The sequence below is a fragment of the Ascaphus truei genome, chromosome 1, assembly GCF_040206685.1.
Source record: "Ascaphus truei isolate aAscTru1 chromosome 1, aAscTru1.hap1, whole genome shotgun sequence".
In the NCBI taxonomy this organism is placed as follows: domain Eukaryota; kingdom Metazoa; phylum Chordata; class Amphibia; order Anura; family Ascaphidae; genus Ascaphus; species Ascaphus truei.
Window position 1 is genome coordinate 159,276,283 of NC_134483.1, and position 18,099 is coordinate 159,294,381.

The 18,099-nt window shown below is 42.2% G+C and overlaps 1 long non-coding RNA gene across 1 annotated transcript; it reads left to right on the forward strand.

Annotated features, from left to right (window-relative positions):
* Window positions 1-4,145: 4,145 nt before the first annotated feature.
* LOC142469848 (uncharacterized) lies at window positions 4,146-12,995 on the forward strand. The gene is made up of 3 exons (XR_012789108.1): window positions 4,146-4,258; window positions 12,517-12,677; window positions 12,784-12,995. It is a non-coding gene; the product is annotated as an uncharacterized LOC142469848 (long non-coding RNA).
* The last annotated feature ends 5,104 nt before the right edge of the window (window positions 12,996-18,099 follow it).

The window sequence follows — 18,099 nt, forward strand, 5'->3', positions numbered from 1 at the left end:
TTAGATGGCGGAAGCCCCGCAAGTCCTCCGGCTGTTCAGCCTCTCTCCTCCCTAACTACGCTTCCCCTTCCATGTGTCCCGCTGACTGAGCGCCGCCGGGGCCGGAGGAGAGCCGCCATTCCCCCCACACGTCCACACAGACATGGGAGGTTGAGGCGCATGCGCAGATTTGACCGCCGGGTCCCGCAGGCCAGGAAGCTATCTGCATCCGTTGATGCGAGGCAGCGCATGCGCAGAGTCGCCCACCCCTCGTAGCAGTGTCTGAGGCTGAAGCGGAAGCGGCGCCGAGAGTGGAGATGCAGCTGTCCCCATCCCTCCCCGATCCACGCGATTGAACGAGGACAGCACAGCACGGGGGGGGGGGGTGCTCGCCTCTCACTGCTCCGGTAACGCGGGAAGCGGGGGTTTGAGTGCGCCACTTCCAACGCAGCACTGCCGAGGGGGGGCTCTCAATCAGGGTATCTGCCCCTCACATACGCCGGGCCCGGTGCGGCCGCGTCTCCCTGGGGGTGGGGGTGCGGGGGAGGAGAGACTCAGACAGAGCCGCCGCAGGTCCGCAGCTCTGCCTGCGTTTTTTTTTGGGGGGGGGAGGAGAGTCTCAGACAGAGCCGCCGCGGGTCCGCAGCTCTGCCTGTGTTTTGGGGGAGGGGGAGGAGAGTCTCAGACAGAGCTGCCGCGGGTCCGCAGCTCTGCCTGTGTTTTGGGGGGGGGGGAGGAGAGTCTCAGACAGAGCCGCCGCGGGTCCGCAGCTCTGCCTGGGGTGGGGGGAGTCGGGAGGGGGCAGGACACAGAAAGAGAGACACAGATACACTGACACACATACACACACTGACTGACACACACACACACACACATACACACTGACTGACTGACACACACACAAACACACTGACTGACACACACACACACTGACTGACACACAAACACACACTGACTGACACACACACACACACACTGACTGATACACACACACACATTGACACACACACACACACACACACTGACTGACACACACACACGCACACTGACTGACACACGTACACACGCACACTGACTGACACACGTACACACGCACACTGACTGACACATACACACGCACACTGACTGACACACATACACACGCACACACGCACACTGACTGACACACATACACACGCACACTGACTGACACATACACACGCACACTGACTGACACACATACACACGCACACTGACTGACACACATACACTCACTGACCAACACAGAGAGAGAGAGACATACACTGACACACACAAACACACATTGACTGACACACACACACATTGACTGACACACACACACACACACACACACATTGACTGACACACTCACTCACACACACTCACTCACACACTGACTGACACACTGACTGACACACATGCACACACTGACTGAAACACATGCACACACTGACTGACACACATGCACACACTGACTGACACACATGCACACACTGACTGACACACATGCACACACTGACCGACACACATGCACACACTGACCGACACACATGCACACACTGACCGACACACACTGACCGACACACATGCACACACTGACCGACACACATGCACACACTGACCGACACACATGCACACACTGACCGACACACATGCACACACTGACCGACACACATGCACACACTGACCGACACACATGCACACACTGACCGACACACACGCACAAACAAACACACATACATACTCTCTGACTGACACACATACATACTCTCTGACTGACACACATACATAGTCACTGACTGACACATGTGTGCCGAGCACGCGCGTTATAAGTCAATTTCTGTGACAAAAGTCAAAGAAGTTTCACTTACTATGCGCGTGCACAGCACACACTTTTTTTTGTGTTTGTAGCAGTTTTTGTGTGATGCATGATTTTGTACGTCAAATAATATGAACAAACATACTAATGTCGATTGTATCATTGGACTCACTTCGCTATGTATGTGTTTAACGTTTACTAAAAACACTAATCTATAGTTAGTCGTGAGAATCAAATTTACACACAAATGTTAAACTTGTCATGATCTTTAACTAGCATTCATTAGCTCATGCATGTTAGGTTAGCACTACAACTTAGGTGAAAAATAATTTTTCACACCACAAAACACTTTCTATAACCTCCCTATTGTTATTGTGTACGTTCATATAGAATGTCTACGAGTTGTTATGTTGCATTTACATTCTTTGTCAAGTCACACGTCAGATTATACAATATAGTAGAAAAATTTGTTTGCTGAGTGTGAATGTTGGTTGCATATATCACAGAGCAAGACATATAGGGGCCTATGCAGAGAGCAGCGCTATTTCGAAATTCGCCATTTTTTGGAGAAAATCGCGCAGAAAGCAGCAGAAAATGGCGAGTTCCGAAAAACGCGCCAATTTTTCTTTTCTAGTTATAAAACTCGCCTCGCGGCTGGCGAGAACCTCAATCTCGCGAGTTTTAAAAATATCCGTATGCAGAGAGGCGCGAACGGCATCTAGCGGCTGTTCGCGCCAATAAAATGGCGCGATTGTCTCAGTTTTAACTCGCCAGAAAAAACTGCCGCTCGCGGCCATTGCAAAGGGGAAAAAAAAGCCGCGAATTTGTTTTAACACATTTCTGAAGCGCGCATCTCGCCAATTTAAACTCGCCACACGCATCCATGTTAAACATAGCAGAATTCGCACTTTTCTGCATATGGAGATTAAAACTCTCCAAAAAAGCTACTTTTTAATAAATTCGCCAATTTTAAAATTCGCTGCTCTCTGCATAGGCCCCATAGTGTTATTAGAAAAAATTCAACAAAAATATTACATTTCTACATTCTGTGCTTAGCAACATCATTATGTTTATTAAGTGCATAGTAAATATTGGCATAACATGATAACATTATGTATTTATTGTTTATTTGCGCACCAAGCATTTAAAGCATTGTTACATATTTATTATAATAGTTGTTCGGTCGTCGTCACAATCATGTAATATAACGATTGGCTCATCTGAAATCATACTTTGTTCCCATGTATTCATCCGCGACATCTGTGAAATACAGCAAACACATGATGTTCAAAGATGGCACATTTATATATGTCTCAGCATGACAACGTTTAACACATCTCTATATGATTGTTGATATTCACGCATAAGTAACGTATATGTTGAAAGTGCAAGGTTAAAACCACAGATACTGAACTGTCATTATTATAATTGCGTTGCTGGCATTACTACGGATATGATTTTTCCGGTGCCTGTATACATAATAATGTGCACGCACAACGTGTGTTGCGGGCGCACTTCACGATTGTGTGGACTAAGTCTTAGCGCATGCGCTAAACGATGTGTACGCTGTGTGTTCTATACATGTCCCTCCATGGTGCTGCTAGCAGTAAGCATATCATGGCTGGAAGTTATGATATGGAAGCAAAACGAATTCACTTTTACACACGTACATATCTAAACTTTTTAAACGGACGTGTGTCCACGGAAACAACGGACGATCAGCCAATGATTGAACAAAATACGTGTGACGTCATGTTAAGGCACCGTGAAATGCACGCAAACACTCCTCCCACTGAATTAAGATAGTCCTACAGCGCTGTGCACGCACCGCCCCAACGACGCGCGCATGACACACTGCACTGACCGTAACAATAAGATACGGGCACAGCCAATACGGTTTAAGGCGTGCATGTCGGTTGGGGGCGGGGCTTGCATCCGTAAACCTTTTTATGGATGCCTTGTGACATGACAACGGTCCCACGTCATATGTGGGCGACACTTTGTTTTTCTATGTTGCATGCTAAACTATGAGGTGTGTGTGTGTGTTACAGTTAGTGTAACATGTTGAAATGATACTTTAAAAGTGATAATAATCTAGGTTCTGTGAGTCCGTCAACAATGTGAAGTAATGCTTCGTCATGTAGTATATTGTTATAAGGAATATTGTTTTAGTGCACGCTACATGTAAGCCTGTCGGCAATGTTACGCTGTATCCACACATTTGGCTAACAAATGGTGTATATTAAAAATGTACACATATATAATGTGAGTAAAGGCATAACGATTTTTATATTTACCATTCTTGTAGAAGTCAAAACTGGTGTGGCTGCAACTGCTCGCTCCAGGAAGGCACAACAGTATCATCCATGGTTGAGGCAACCGTTGAATCCTGAATCACACACATCTCCATGAGGCGGTCATATGGATCTGCAGTGGCTTCTTCAAACAAGACGTCCGGAGGTACGTACAGTTCTTGGTTGTTTTCCCATCCAAATTGGTATTGGCCATATAAGTTTGGATACATATCATAGTAGTTATGTGCATCTTGCATGTGGGCTTGATGAATGGAGGGTGCAGGTATAGCAGCAGACGCGACAGTCGGTGCGGCTTCATTGTAACTGGTATTAGGCAAAAATATGCTATTTAACAGAAGATATATTCCATGTTCCATGGTAATTTTAAATGATGGCGCAACATGCCAACATCCATATCATTATCTAGCCGATCCTGGACACGCTCAAAACATTCATTTGCTGATAAAGTGAATCGTACAGAAGTTTTAAAATTAGATTGTCTGGCTGGTTCTTTGTAGTATGGATATTTCTTTTGGATCAAGTCATATATTTGGCCCACAGTTGCCCTCTTCTCATCTGTTGATTCGATTGCTTCTGAAATCATAAATTTGTATGATTTACGTGGAAGGCTGTGCAATGTGGAAGCTTCTGCCATTTCTTCTCGGTAGAACTGTACAGTGTCTACGTTGAGCGCATACGGATGTCTGCTGAATGTGAGAATAGTTACATGTTATCTTTGTGGTTTCTTTCAAGGTTACAATATAACCTCACTGTTATACGCCTATGTGTTCTCCCACTATAAATGTGTTACAATTATTGCCAGAAATTCTTTTTATAAGATACTCTTTTCACAGTAAATGAAACTTTTATTTCGCCTTAGTCAATCAACATGTGCAAATCAAGTTTAGGATTTTAATTACAATAACAATGTGTGTGAAATCTTCTACAGTGGTAGAATGAACAGATTTCTGCTTACACTTACCTATAATGACCCACACACACACATCTGTTTGTCTCTCTCTTTCTCTCTCTGGTTGTCTCTTTCTCTCTTTGACTGTCTCTGTTAGTGTCTCTTGATATATACATATATATATATATATATATATATATATATATATATATATAAAAATATATATATATAATTAAATATATATATATAATTAAATATATATATTGTGTGTGTGTGTATATGTGTATATATATATAATCTATCTATCTATCTATCTATCTATCTATCTATCTATATATATATATATATATATATATATATATATATATATATATATATATATATATATATATATATATATTGTGACATAGTCCAAAGATGTTAGGCAGCTTTCTGCCCCATTTTAGGTCAGAAAGTGCAGGAATAGTTAAAAATGATCCGTTCCACAGCTTCCCATTAACTCAGGCAGCTGGATGGAAAATCCAGACCACAGATTACAATGGCTCTAGTTCTCCCTCCCCTGCTCTTCTAATCACATGCACAGGTATTTAGAGCAGAGAGGTTTGCATTTCACTCTCTCTCCTTAGAGCCTGGAGGCTGGGGGTATCGCTGCTCCCCTGCATCCAGTGTCGGGGTTGACGGCCCCTCCAAGTATCACAGTACCAGAGGATTTGCCTGGACACCACGAACAGATAAGACAAAACAAATAGTTATTGCTGTTGCTAAAAGACTGTGCTGTATCTTGTGACCCTAAATGAAAGAGCATTGTTTTAAGATGGGGAACCAGTTTAGTTGGCCAGCAGCTGTTAGAGAGACTAATTCTGATGTGTAGTTAGATCCCTGAAAGGGATAGGATTTTGCTTATATGATTTTGGTTTTATTTCTTGAAATAACAGTGTGGGAAATATTGTAACACTGAAATGTGTGAACTGCTGAATGAAAGTATCTGCGTACCTCTAACCTTCACATGTTAAAGCTGCAGTACCTTACTTGGATGAAAATAAAGCAGGCAGAAGCAGCATAATACTTTGCATGATCCTGTTTGTTGTATAATTAACCCTAGAAGACTGTGTCGGGAAGAACCCAGACAGACGTCAGCACTACAAAAGAGGGGCGTTTGTCACATATGTAAGAGAATGCGGGCAGACACTAAAGTCTGTGGGTTTGCAAATAAATGCGGGGGTTTAAAATGGCCGCCCAGCTGAAGTAAAATACAGATGCTATGAGTGAAGTCTGTTCCACTGTGTATATCAGTTGTGCTTCTAGCATACACAGAGAATGTGCGAAGTGTGGATGCAATAGCACCCTGAACCCAAACAGAAAACCAAAATGTTTTGCTGAAAAAAAAAAAAAAAAAATTTGCATCTAGCAAGTGCTGTTTGTAAAGCTAATGCCTTTTGCTGAAGTGAGTGAATTTGCAGCTAGCAAGTGCTGTATGTAAGTTGCTGAAGTGAGTGAAATTGCAGCTAGCAATTGTCCCTACCGGGTTTCTAAAATGGCCGACTTGAAATGTTTGTTTTGTAATGTACATAATCATGCAAAACAGTGTCCCTTCAGGCCATACGATGATGATGATGACGATTCGTGTGTGGCCCCTGGAGGAGAGCCATACCTACAGGTGAATTTGGTGTGCTGGACCTGTCGTGAAGTGGGTCACATGGAAGATGTGTGCCCCAAAATTTTCAAAGACAAACAGCTGCAAAAGCAAGCAACGCCCTGTGAGTGCAAGCAAGATGTGGAAGCTGATACCAGTGAGTGTGTGCCCAGTACCACTGATATCTCTGGAGCTAATAAAGCAAAGAGAAAGAAGAAGAAAAAGAAAACTGTTCCTCAAGTCACAGGGGAAGTGACCGAGCCACTTGAACCTGCGCTGTCAGGACATGCGTCAGAAAGGCGCCGAGATGTGCTGCAGACCGGAGGGACCGGCAGAATTGTCACGGGAACAGTGGCAAAGGAAAAGGAGGAGCAGAGGGAAGCTGAATCCTTGAACCAGGATAAAGAGGCTTTGGTTTCTGCACTCCAAGCTGCCCGCCAAGATTATGAAGTCCTGTGGCAGGATTTGGGGAAGGAGCGAGAATGTTATAAGAAGGTGCAAGAAGCGAACGCAGAGTTACAGAGGTGTATATTCCCAGCTTTACAAGAGCACGAGGCTTTGAAGAAAACAGAGTCTCTCTTACGGAGTGAGCTGGAAGAGGTGACGACTAGTCTGGAAAAGGCCAACACCGTAATTACTATCCTAAAACAGAAATACGGGAAAGCTCTACAAGAGATTCACGCACTCAGCACAGAGGTGCAAAACTCACGCCTGGAGGGCCACGGGCTGAACACAGAGCTGGGAATGTTGAAGCAAACCCATGAGATTGCCCTAAGTGAGTTAGAGACTGTAAAGCAAGAAAATGAGAGTCTGAAATTGGAAAATTCAGATTTGACTGTCCAAGCAGAAAAAGTAAAGAAACAGTTGACTCAGGAAAAATTAGAAGTGCAGGAAGCACTACAGAATGCATTGATGCACACTCAGAGCCAGCACCAGGAAGAAATGGACGCTCTGAGAACAGAATTGCGACATGTATGCACAAAACAGAATTCTCTCGTGGAGGAACTTAACGTTTTGAAAAAGGAGAAAAGCATTAGAATAATTCAGAAACACTGGAAAGCTCTTATCCAAGGAAGAAGGGAAAGAGAAAATTATCGGCGTAAACGCGCCGCAACTATCATCCTACAGGCTGCCTACAGAGGGATGAAAATTCGTCAGTTTAATCGCCGGAATAAAGCAGCTTGTGTTCTTCAATCATTCAACCATGCCCGCATGGTACGAAACAGGTTCCTCATGAAAGGAGCAACTATAAAAATCCAGTCTCTGACTAGGATGACACAGAACAGGATTCGCTATAAAACCCTGAGAAAGGCGTCACTGGTTATCCAGCGGTACTTTCGCCTGAATAAATGTAGGCCTCAGGAAAGAGAGGCCCAAGACTACATGCCTGCCGGCTGCAAAGGTAAAATGCCACAGGGTACAGCCAGAGTTAGTGAGAGCCCCATCAAGGTAATCAGTGCTTCATCTTCTAAGTACCATATAATTGCCCCAGAGGGGAAATCCCAAATCTCTGAGAGTGATGGTCGTGAGAAAATACATGGCAGTAAGAAGTACCATAAAGGTTCAAAGGTTGCAAAGCAAAAGCGACGAAGGTCAACGCTGGCCTTGAATTTTTCCGGATCTCGCCACCCTGGGCCACAATATAAAGACAAAGACTATCCGGCCCCAGAGTTGCGTCAGAAGCTAAAGAAACAGTCCAGTCATTTGCAGGTTGCAGCAGCCTATGAAATAAAGTCAGGAAATGTAATGGACTGGAAGTCAAAGAAAAAAAAAAAAATGTGTTTGGGGAATTGACCGATATTTTTTGTTATTACACGTGTGGACTATGTCACGGACACTTAACTATGCAAATAAGCTATTGTAGTTAAGGTATATTAGGCCTCTAGAATAAGCATTTTGTCAATATTACAATGTTATATTGGTTCTCTGTGTTGAAAATGTAGCTAAACTACAAATTAATATACAGGGTTGATGGCCCTTTTTGTTGGTAGATATATGAGGTTCATAGAGTAGAAAACCCAGGGAGGTAATAGAAATTGTCTGGTTTTGTGAATATATTTAGCATATCCTGGGTTGTAAGAATGTGTGCTAGACATTTATTTTTCAAAATAGTTCCCTAATATAGAGCAACAAAATATGTTTGCCAAGTATAGACTCTTATGACAAAAACTATTGTCCATAATTGCCGTGGAGAAAAAAAAAAAAAAAAAGTTAATATTCATGTTGTGAATGTTTAATATTGTACTGGGGAATTAGCTTAAGTATTTCAGGTAGGACGCTCACCCCAGTGAGGTCCATGGCCGCTCACCCCAGTAGGTGTGAGCTGGGGAGGGGGATATGTGACATAGTCCAAAGATGTTAGGCAGCTTTCTGCCCCATTTTAGGTCAGAAAGTGCAGGAATAGTTAAAAATGATCCGTTCCACAGCTTCCCATTAACTCAGGCAGCTGGATGGAAAATCCAGACCACAGATTACAATGGCTCTAGTTCTCCCTCACCTGCTCTTCTAATCACATGCACAGGTATTTAGAGCAGAGAGGTTTGCATTTCACTCTCTCTCCTTAGAGCCTGGAGGCTGGGGGTATCGCTGCTCCCCTGCATCCAGTGTCGGGGTTGACGGCCCCTCCAAGTATCACAGTACCAGAGGATTTGCCTGGACACCACGAACAGATAAGACAAAACAAAACAAATAGTTATTGCTGTTGCTAAAAGACTGTGCTGTATCTTGTGACCCTAAATGAAAGAGCATTGTTTTAAGCTGGGGAACCAGTTTAGTTGGCCAGCAGCTGTTAGAGAGACTAATTCTGATGTGTAGTTAGATCCCTGAAAGGGATAGGATTTTGCTTATATGATTTTGGTTTTATTTCTTGAAATAACAGTGTGGGAAATATTGTAACACTGAAATGTGTGAACTGCTGAATGAAAGTATCTGAGTACCTCTAACCTTCACATGTTAAAGCTGCAGTACCTTACTTGGATGAAAATAAAGCAGGCAGAAGCAGCATAATACTTTGCATGATCCTGTTTGTTGTATAATTAACCCTAGAAGACTGTGTCGGGAAGAACCCAGACAGACGTCAGCACTACAAAAGAGGGGCGTTTGTCACAATACAGCAGCGGCAGCTCTTATTCGAGCAAATGCCGCTGGCTGTATGAGGCTGGGAAGCGGGTATCCGCGGCGCGTGGCGGCGCACTGTGACGTCACAGTCACAGGCGCGCCCGGCTTCCCCGTCTTCCCCGGCTTCCCCAGGCTTCCCCGACACCCCTGGACATCAAATTAAGGTAAGCGGGGGTGCGGGGAAGCAGAGGGGCAGAGCAGAAGCCGGGCTCGGGGTCCGGAAGGATAGTAAATTGCGCGCGAGGTGGAGGGGGGGTGCGTGTGGGAAACGCGGCGGCGCGCGGATATTACTGGCGGCAGCTGGGGTAGATCCCGGCATGCCGCCGGCATTTAGTGCGATAAAGTATGTCGCTACTGTATATATATATATATACACAAACATCACAGCTTGCACTCAATGTACTGGTTCATTTAGACAGGTGCTAGTCTCAAATAATAGAAAAACAACATTACCATTCTCTCGTCCGGTAAAGAAAGACTGCACTCGGTTCAGTAATCATGAAAAGCTGTATTGGGCATCTGAATAGAAAAGATAAGTCACCCATGGATTGGGTGACTTATCTTTTCTATTCAGATGCCCAATACAGTTTTTCATGATTACTGAACCGAGTGCAGTCTTTCTTTACCGGACGAGAGAATGGTAATGTTTATATATATATATATATATATATATATATATATATATATATATATAGTTATACGTTACCGTTCCAAGGATTGGTAAACAAGAGACAGCACTCAATGTTGAAGATCAAAGTGTATTAGTGAAAGCAAAAATACATCCAGAAACCCAACGTTTCGGTCCTACAGAATGGGACCTTCCTCAGGGGGATACACAGGCATACCCCGGTTTAAGTACACTCACTTTATGTACACACGCGAGTAAGTACATCTCGCTCAATAGGCAAACGGCAGCTCACGCATGCGCCAGTCAGCACGTCCTGAACAGCAATACCGGCTCCCTACCTGTACCAAAGCTGTGCGCAAGCGGGGAGACTATAGAGCCTTTTACAAATGCGTTATTTACATCAGTTATGCATGTATATGACGATTGCAGTACAGTACATGCATCGATAAGTGGGAAAAAGGTAGTGCTTCACTTTAAGTACATTTTCGCTTTACATACATGCTCCGGTCCCATTGCGTACGTTAATGTGGGGTATGCCTGTGTGTATATATGTATATGTATATATATATATATATATATATATATATATATATATATATATATATATATATATATATATATATATATTGAAGGCCTTCTATGCAAACAGGCCTTGTTGTAATTATCTTCACAGTTCATTACAGTTTTTTAACATTACTGGGTGAGTATGTTTGAGGGCCTATTTCAGGCAGCTGTGTATAAGTAGCAGTTAACAGCAAACAAGGCCTCTTTTGAGCCATGAAGGCCTGTATTGTTAATTCAGATAATATATATATTTTATACAGTGGTAAACTGAAGCCATTGATGTGTGTATGTAGGCCTTGTTGTAATCATAATCAAAGTTTAATACAGGTGAGTGAATTATGGGCTGAATCATACTGATCCCATAATTTAAACAATTGTCCTAACATGTATATCTGATTAACACAAGGCCTGTTTGCTCACAACATTGGCAGAGTTATATATATATATATATATATATATATATATATATATATATATATATATATATATATATATATAATTACATATACTCACACACTCACACACACTGTGTGTGTGTGTGTGTGTGTGTGTGTGTGTGTGTGTGTGTGTGTGTGTGTGTGTGTGTGTGTGTGTGTGTGTGTGTGTGTGTGTGTGTGTGTGTGTGTGTGTGTGTGTGTGTGTGTGTGTATATATCCATACAGACTACAGATATATTAATACACACTAACAGATCTGTTATTCTAACCACAACTCATACATGATGACATGCCAACATTATGAAGTATGAAAGACGATTAAGGTAAGTAATGTGTTACAGACTTAATACACCAGAAAACACAAATTAAACATGTATGCTGTTATATAGATATTTATTTAAAGTTGGATGTAAATAATATTACCATGCAATGACTATCTACATTACCAAACAAACCCACATACATAAAATGTTGAACTACAGCTAAGTGAATGTCAGCTTCTATACACATGGCAACTGTGTAATGTTGTACCATTAATCAACTGATGATTAATACATAATCATATGTTATAACATATGCCTTAATTCAGACAGTGAACATGTATAAACCTTCATGTGTACAAGGACATACTAGAATGTTTTGAAGCATCTGTACATGATCATACATACAGTGTGCATGAAATATTATGCAGTAAACACCACCAGGACAACAGCACATTTAGTGAATGTGATTATTTAATTTTGTTTCTCCTTTTGAGAGCGAGTCACAGGCCTGGTTGTTGGCTGTTGTGTTTTCCTTTTCCTTTTACCAACGACTTTGGCCTTAACTGTACGACTTGTACTGGCCTGTGGCAGTTCTGTACCACTGGGTGTGGGCTGTGACACTTCTGTGCCACTGGGTGTGGGCTGTGACACTTCAGGGTTACTGGGTGTGGGCTGTGACACTTTAGGGGCACTGGGTGTGGGCTGTGACACTTCAGGGGCAATGGGTGTGGCCTGTGGCAGTTGTGAACCACTTGGTAAACATTGCACGACTGATGGTGGAGCCGTTTCCTGTTTTGGTGTTTTAACCTTATTCCAAAAGCTGGTTAGTAATAATTGTTTGGCTAACTTTGTTTTTCGTGTTTCATTTGTAGGTGTCCCTTCCAGATTTTGAACAGATGTAAGCGGTTGGATGTTGACAGGGACCTGCACAGAACTTGCACCTACTGTACCGGTATCATCCAGAACTGGGGAATGAAGAACTGATGACTCTGGAGAAAAAGTAGCAGCATGTAAAGATCCATCCTCAGATGGGGTAAATTGGAATTGTTGTTCTCTTGCACTCATTCTCAACTGATTTGCTTGGCTTAGATTCACAACTATTGCTTGTAATGTCCTGTTTACATTTTTTATTTCTTTAGGAACTTGGATGATGACTCTTTCTAGTTGTGACATTTGTGATATAGTCCTCTCCTGTTGTGATATCATCGTTTCCTGCTGTGATATCATCCTTTCAAGCACTGACATAATTTCTGAATGGCGACGATTTTCTTCAACCAAAATTCTTTCTTCAGAAGCTGCAATAGCTGAGTAGTTGTCACGAGCAGGAGGACTTGAATGGTGGGTTAATGGACGACTGGGAACATCTTCATGGTCACTTGAGTGAATTTGTTCTTCAGTGGCAGCATCTGCTTCTACAAATAAATGAAGACATTATGAACTGGCATGGAACTTTCTGTTGTTTGTCAATATAATGAGAGTTGTTCTCACAGTGTAACACATAACATGTTTCCATAAGTTTTCTGTTGTGTCTAATTAAAATTTAGCTTGACGTAACAATGATGTTTCGACTCAGTGTGAAAGAAGAATGAATGAAAGTTTGTTGTAACCTCACAACTCCTAGCTGATAGTTTACATCACACACAAAACATGCTGTCATAACAAACAACATTTTCTGTGACAATAATTGATGTGAAGTTAATTACATGTGAAAGGCATTTATTTAGCATGGCAAAATAACATCTAGAAATGTACACATTAGATGTCCTGCACCTCATACACTTATCTTCCAGGCTTGATGATAAGCTGGATGAGCCAGGTGATGAGACTTGTTCAGTGTGAGGTGACATATGAGCTTCAGGAGCAACTATATAGAAGAATAACATAAGAATGTTATTGACATGTGTACATAATGAACATAAATTTTGTGTAGTTGGAGTATTTATGGCTAAATATCAGCATCACTTAATGAAATGACAAGATGTTTCTGGCAAGCTGTTCATATCCATCTTAACATCAAGGTACATGTGAACCTAATTGGCACATTTATTTTAAAAACCATACACCATACAACATACAATGTTCATGCAGGAAAGCGTTGCTAAATTAAGTGTTCTGTTGTACATACACTGCATATGTTGTGTAGTAATCTAAAAATAATAATGTAAATCAGTACCATGACAGCAAAGTTGACTGTGCTTAAAATTCAGTACATAATAGTGGAAATGTGAATGAATGTTTTTACTGATCTGTATGAACAATTAAGAGAAGCAGGTGTAGCGCTCACTGTGACTGACACTCATCAACACATGCAGTGTGTCGCTCACAGATGCTACTGGTGTGATAATGTGGCGTTTCTATAAGCTCCAAAGAAGATATGAGTGAACGAATGACTAAAGTACGTTTTCATATATAGTGAGCTGGTGGGTGAAAATCTTCATAGAATTACCATTTCAAATGAATGTGATGAACTTCTGTTCACCATGTCAGCTTCTAAGAACTGTAGTCCCTCCCCCAAGACGTGAGAGCACCCTGACCTTTTATTTGTTTCTACCACATGGCGTCCCAATAAACTTGACCGTAACATGACCCTGTGATGTGGCTCGGTGCCCAAACCCACCCCCTGTGTTCTCCTCTATGCTGTGATTACATATTAATTGCAGCTGGTTTCACACACTGGTACATGAGCGAAATAAGAATCTGAAGTGAGCTACATATGAACACAATTAAATAACATATGCTACATGTTCCTATTTCTGCTCTCAGTATACTACATGAAGCAAAAAAACAACTTTATTTAAACATAACGACATGTGTTAGTGCAAATTATGTATGTTCGCCTTTTAATGCACTATCTTCCATGCAAGACTTTATGAGGCAGTAATGTCCTGTTTATAGGTGTAACATAGATTATCAGTAAATTATATATATATATATATATATATATATATATATATATATATATAGCAACTGTAAATATTACTGTATGCTCATTTGCATGTGTTTGACAGGTCTGCAACCCTGTCTTTCCCCATCATTGGCCAGCATACAGCGCTTCCACTGCAGCAAGGGATTCTGGGAAATGACATGCAAATGAGCACTCAGTGCCACCTTTTGCCACCATATATATTAATTGTTACTTTTTGTAGCACAACTATATATAAATATATATAGATAGATAGATATATAGATATAGAGAGAGAGACATATATACAGATATATATGTAGGTATGCTTATATTGGTAAGAAAGTATAATAAGCAGTGGAAATATAGATAAGAACTGTAACCTACGACACGCCTAGTACAGTAACATTTGTCACCTGGTGGAAATGGAGCCAAATAAATTCCGATATCTCTGTCCCCGGCCAAACCCTCCACGACGACAGGAAGAAATTTTTCCCGCATCTGCTCCTCCAATGGTGTTAAGATTAGAGCTTGTGCTGGCGGGCCACCTCCAGTGCCAAAAGAATGCATCCGTTGTGCTTGTATGTTTTTCTTTAAGTTTGCCCTGATATCATCAAATCTCTTCCGACAATTCGTCCGGTCCCTGACATGATTCCCACACGCAGACACAGCCAATATTATTTGATTCCACATTTCTTTTTTTGATGCTGAACTTGTCCGCCCTTGAAATACATACAATGTATATGACGTTAATAATTATTATAAAAACGTTCAGTTTCCTAAACTGCTAGCTGTTCCAAGAGATACCAAACATGCTGGTTTAGGTGTAATATGTGTAACACATGAGCATTTACGTGTAAACATAGAAATGTAAGGAAGCTTGCATGAATATTGTATGAACTTTGGCAACAATTTGAGACCAATTGTTATGGTCGTTCTAAAGCATGAAGGAATATGTGTGTAACAATTAACTTTTATTTATAGCTATTATTGAGTAATATTTTGATATTAATACATCTCACATGACGTGGGATAACATGTCTTTGAAGAATTAATTCAAAGATAGACTTACCTAGTAAATGGCCATACAGACAGTCATAGTGCTCCAGAATCCCTGTGACAAGAACTGTGTTTTCTTGTTAATTGAACCGAGGATTACGTGGCCGCTCCACACGTTTCTTCAGAATACGTGCAGGCCCAGAGCTTGCCTGCTGCTGACTGGACTCTCCTTCTTCCAATGGAAGAGACTCCAAAAGCAGCCCAGCAGCAACCACCCCACCACCAGACACCCCAGCAGCACCAGCAACAGAGCCACCAGCAGCACTCGCACTCACAGCAACAGCACTCTCACTCCCAGCAACACCATTCGCACTCGCAGCAACAGCACTCCCATGAATCCTACGATCACTCAGACGCGTACTCGCACGACTACCAGTACCACTCACACCAGCATCACTCTTCCCACGCCTTGCGGCCATACCTCTAGCACTCACAAAGAACAGAATAGAAATTTAAAGCCAATCGCACTGAACACTTACAAATTGACAACAAGACAAAGATGTAAACAAAACCACACAGGACAAACCTCTCACAATACGGCACAACTGTCTCAGTCAATATGAAATATGAAAATCGGCCAGCTCTGTGTGTGTGTCTCTCTCTCTCTCTCACTCCCAACAACACAGAGAATGAATAAAAATACACGCTGCCTTTAAATGGACCGCTCAATCCAAAACATGCTTGCTTCAGCAGATTCAGCAAGAAGTTTAATTGGGGAACCTAACACCACCTCGCCATGCACGCCGATACACCTGTGTGTGATCGGAAAATCATCGGCAGAGTGGGAGCAAATGTTTTCGGCTTGATTCGGAAGGGATTCAGCACTTATTGCATACGGAGAGGGAAAATCGCCAGAATCATGCCGATAAGGTACCCTTGGCGATTGCACTTTTTCGGCGCTTACTGCATAGAGCCCTTAATCTCCCTAGATAAGCCAGCAGCAGCTGCTGACTAATTAATCAGGCTGGACTCCTGAGTGAACAGAAGTGTTTTAAAAGACAGACTGAGTGCTGCCATGCTGAGAGAGACTGCTTTCCCTCAGAGAAGGGGGGAGTGAAGGAAGGACGAGAGATCGTGCTGAAGCGGGATGTCCTCTCCTTAACATTGGACTTACAGAGGAGAGATTCTCTGAGCTCTCGTGGGGCCAAGCTCCCCTATAAAGGAAGGTTGGTAGACCGCGCTGAAGTGGGGACGTCTGCTTCAAACCATGGAATAACAGATAAGTGAAAACCCTTTAGTGCTGTGTTCAGAGACTTTATATATTCAGCTATAGTAGTACCTGTTTTGGGGGTGGTAACCAGCTTACCTGTCCATCCAGGTAGTAAGGGTTGAAGCTGAGTGTGTAGTTAGTCTCCTAAGAGGAGTAGGAGTTTATTTTATAATTTTGTTTTGACTTAAAGGGATGGTGGGCCTGTTAGTGTATTATTTATCCCTGTAAATAAACCCCATATAGAGAAATTCTATGTTTCCTGCCTTAATCTGGGACTAAATGACCAAGCAATATCCTACAGTGTATTTTTTTACAATAAATATGTTCTGTACTATGAGAAACTACCTGTAGAATTTGTTTTAAACAATGCTGAATTACATTTTTAATGTATTATAATGTAACAAGCATTTTCTGTTTCTATAGCAACTTTTCAAAGTCACACCCCCTTCCTATATACAAAGTCACATCCCCTTCCTCTTCTGAAACAGGCTCTGGCACACCCCTGTTTGAGCCCTGCACTCTCTCTAGCATTGCACCAATTGTATCTAGTGACTGCCTGGTCACATGATCTTCCCCACAGAATTTTGCATCTTTGTTCCTCTTCTGCTGCACTGACGGCCATTTAGTGAACCCCGAGCCGAATCTTTGCCGATCGATCACAGGAGAACGGATTGATTGGCAACTTAGCTAATTAGTTATCATTGTGTGGATTGTGTTGATAAACATATTAAAGGAGGGGGGGGAATTGACAGCTTGGACTGCTGTTTTAATACATATAGGGAGATAAGGAGGGGCTACATTGGAGGCACCACTGAGGTTTCCGGTGTAGATAATACACAAACCCTCCCGTGATTAACAGTAAAGATCAGGCAACTTGATATTCATTTCCCCCTGCAACCCTGCTGTTTATATAAAGTATCTAGCCACAATGAGTGCAGCCATTTTGAGTGACTGGTGTTCCAGGGAAGGTTGAGATTGTGTTAAAACCTTTCTAGTAACTGGGGTCCCTCACACAGTCAATGACACGGCCATCAACGAGGTACTTGCAACAGTTCAAGTGTTGGGAAGGGCACACGTAAAGGGGAAAGTGATGCTATGATACCAAAGTTGCATATGTACTGTGTGTACACTGAAAGCCTTGATCCTGCCCAGGTACTCAACAGTGTAGGAAGAACGAAGAGAATGCCATGTGGAATATCATTACCAGGCATACTTCCCTCTTTGGCCATAACAACTCCACTAATGTCACTATAGTTGATAGGGTCAAAGAGATTCTAACGGAAA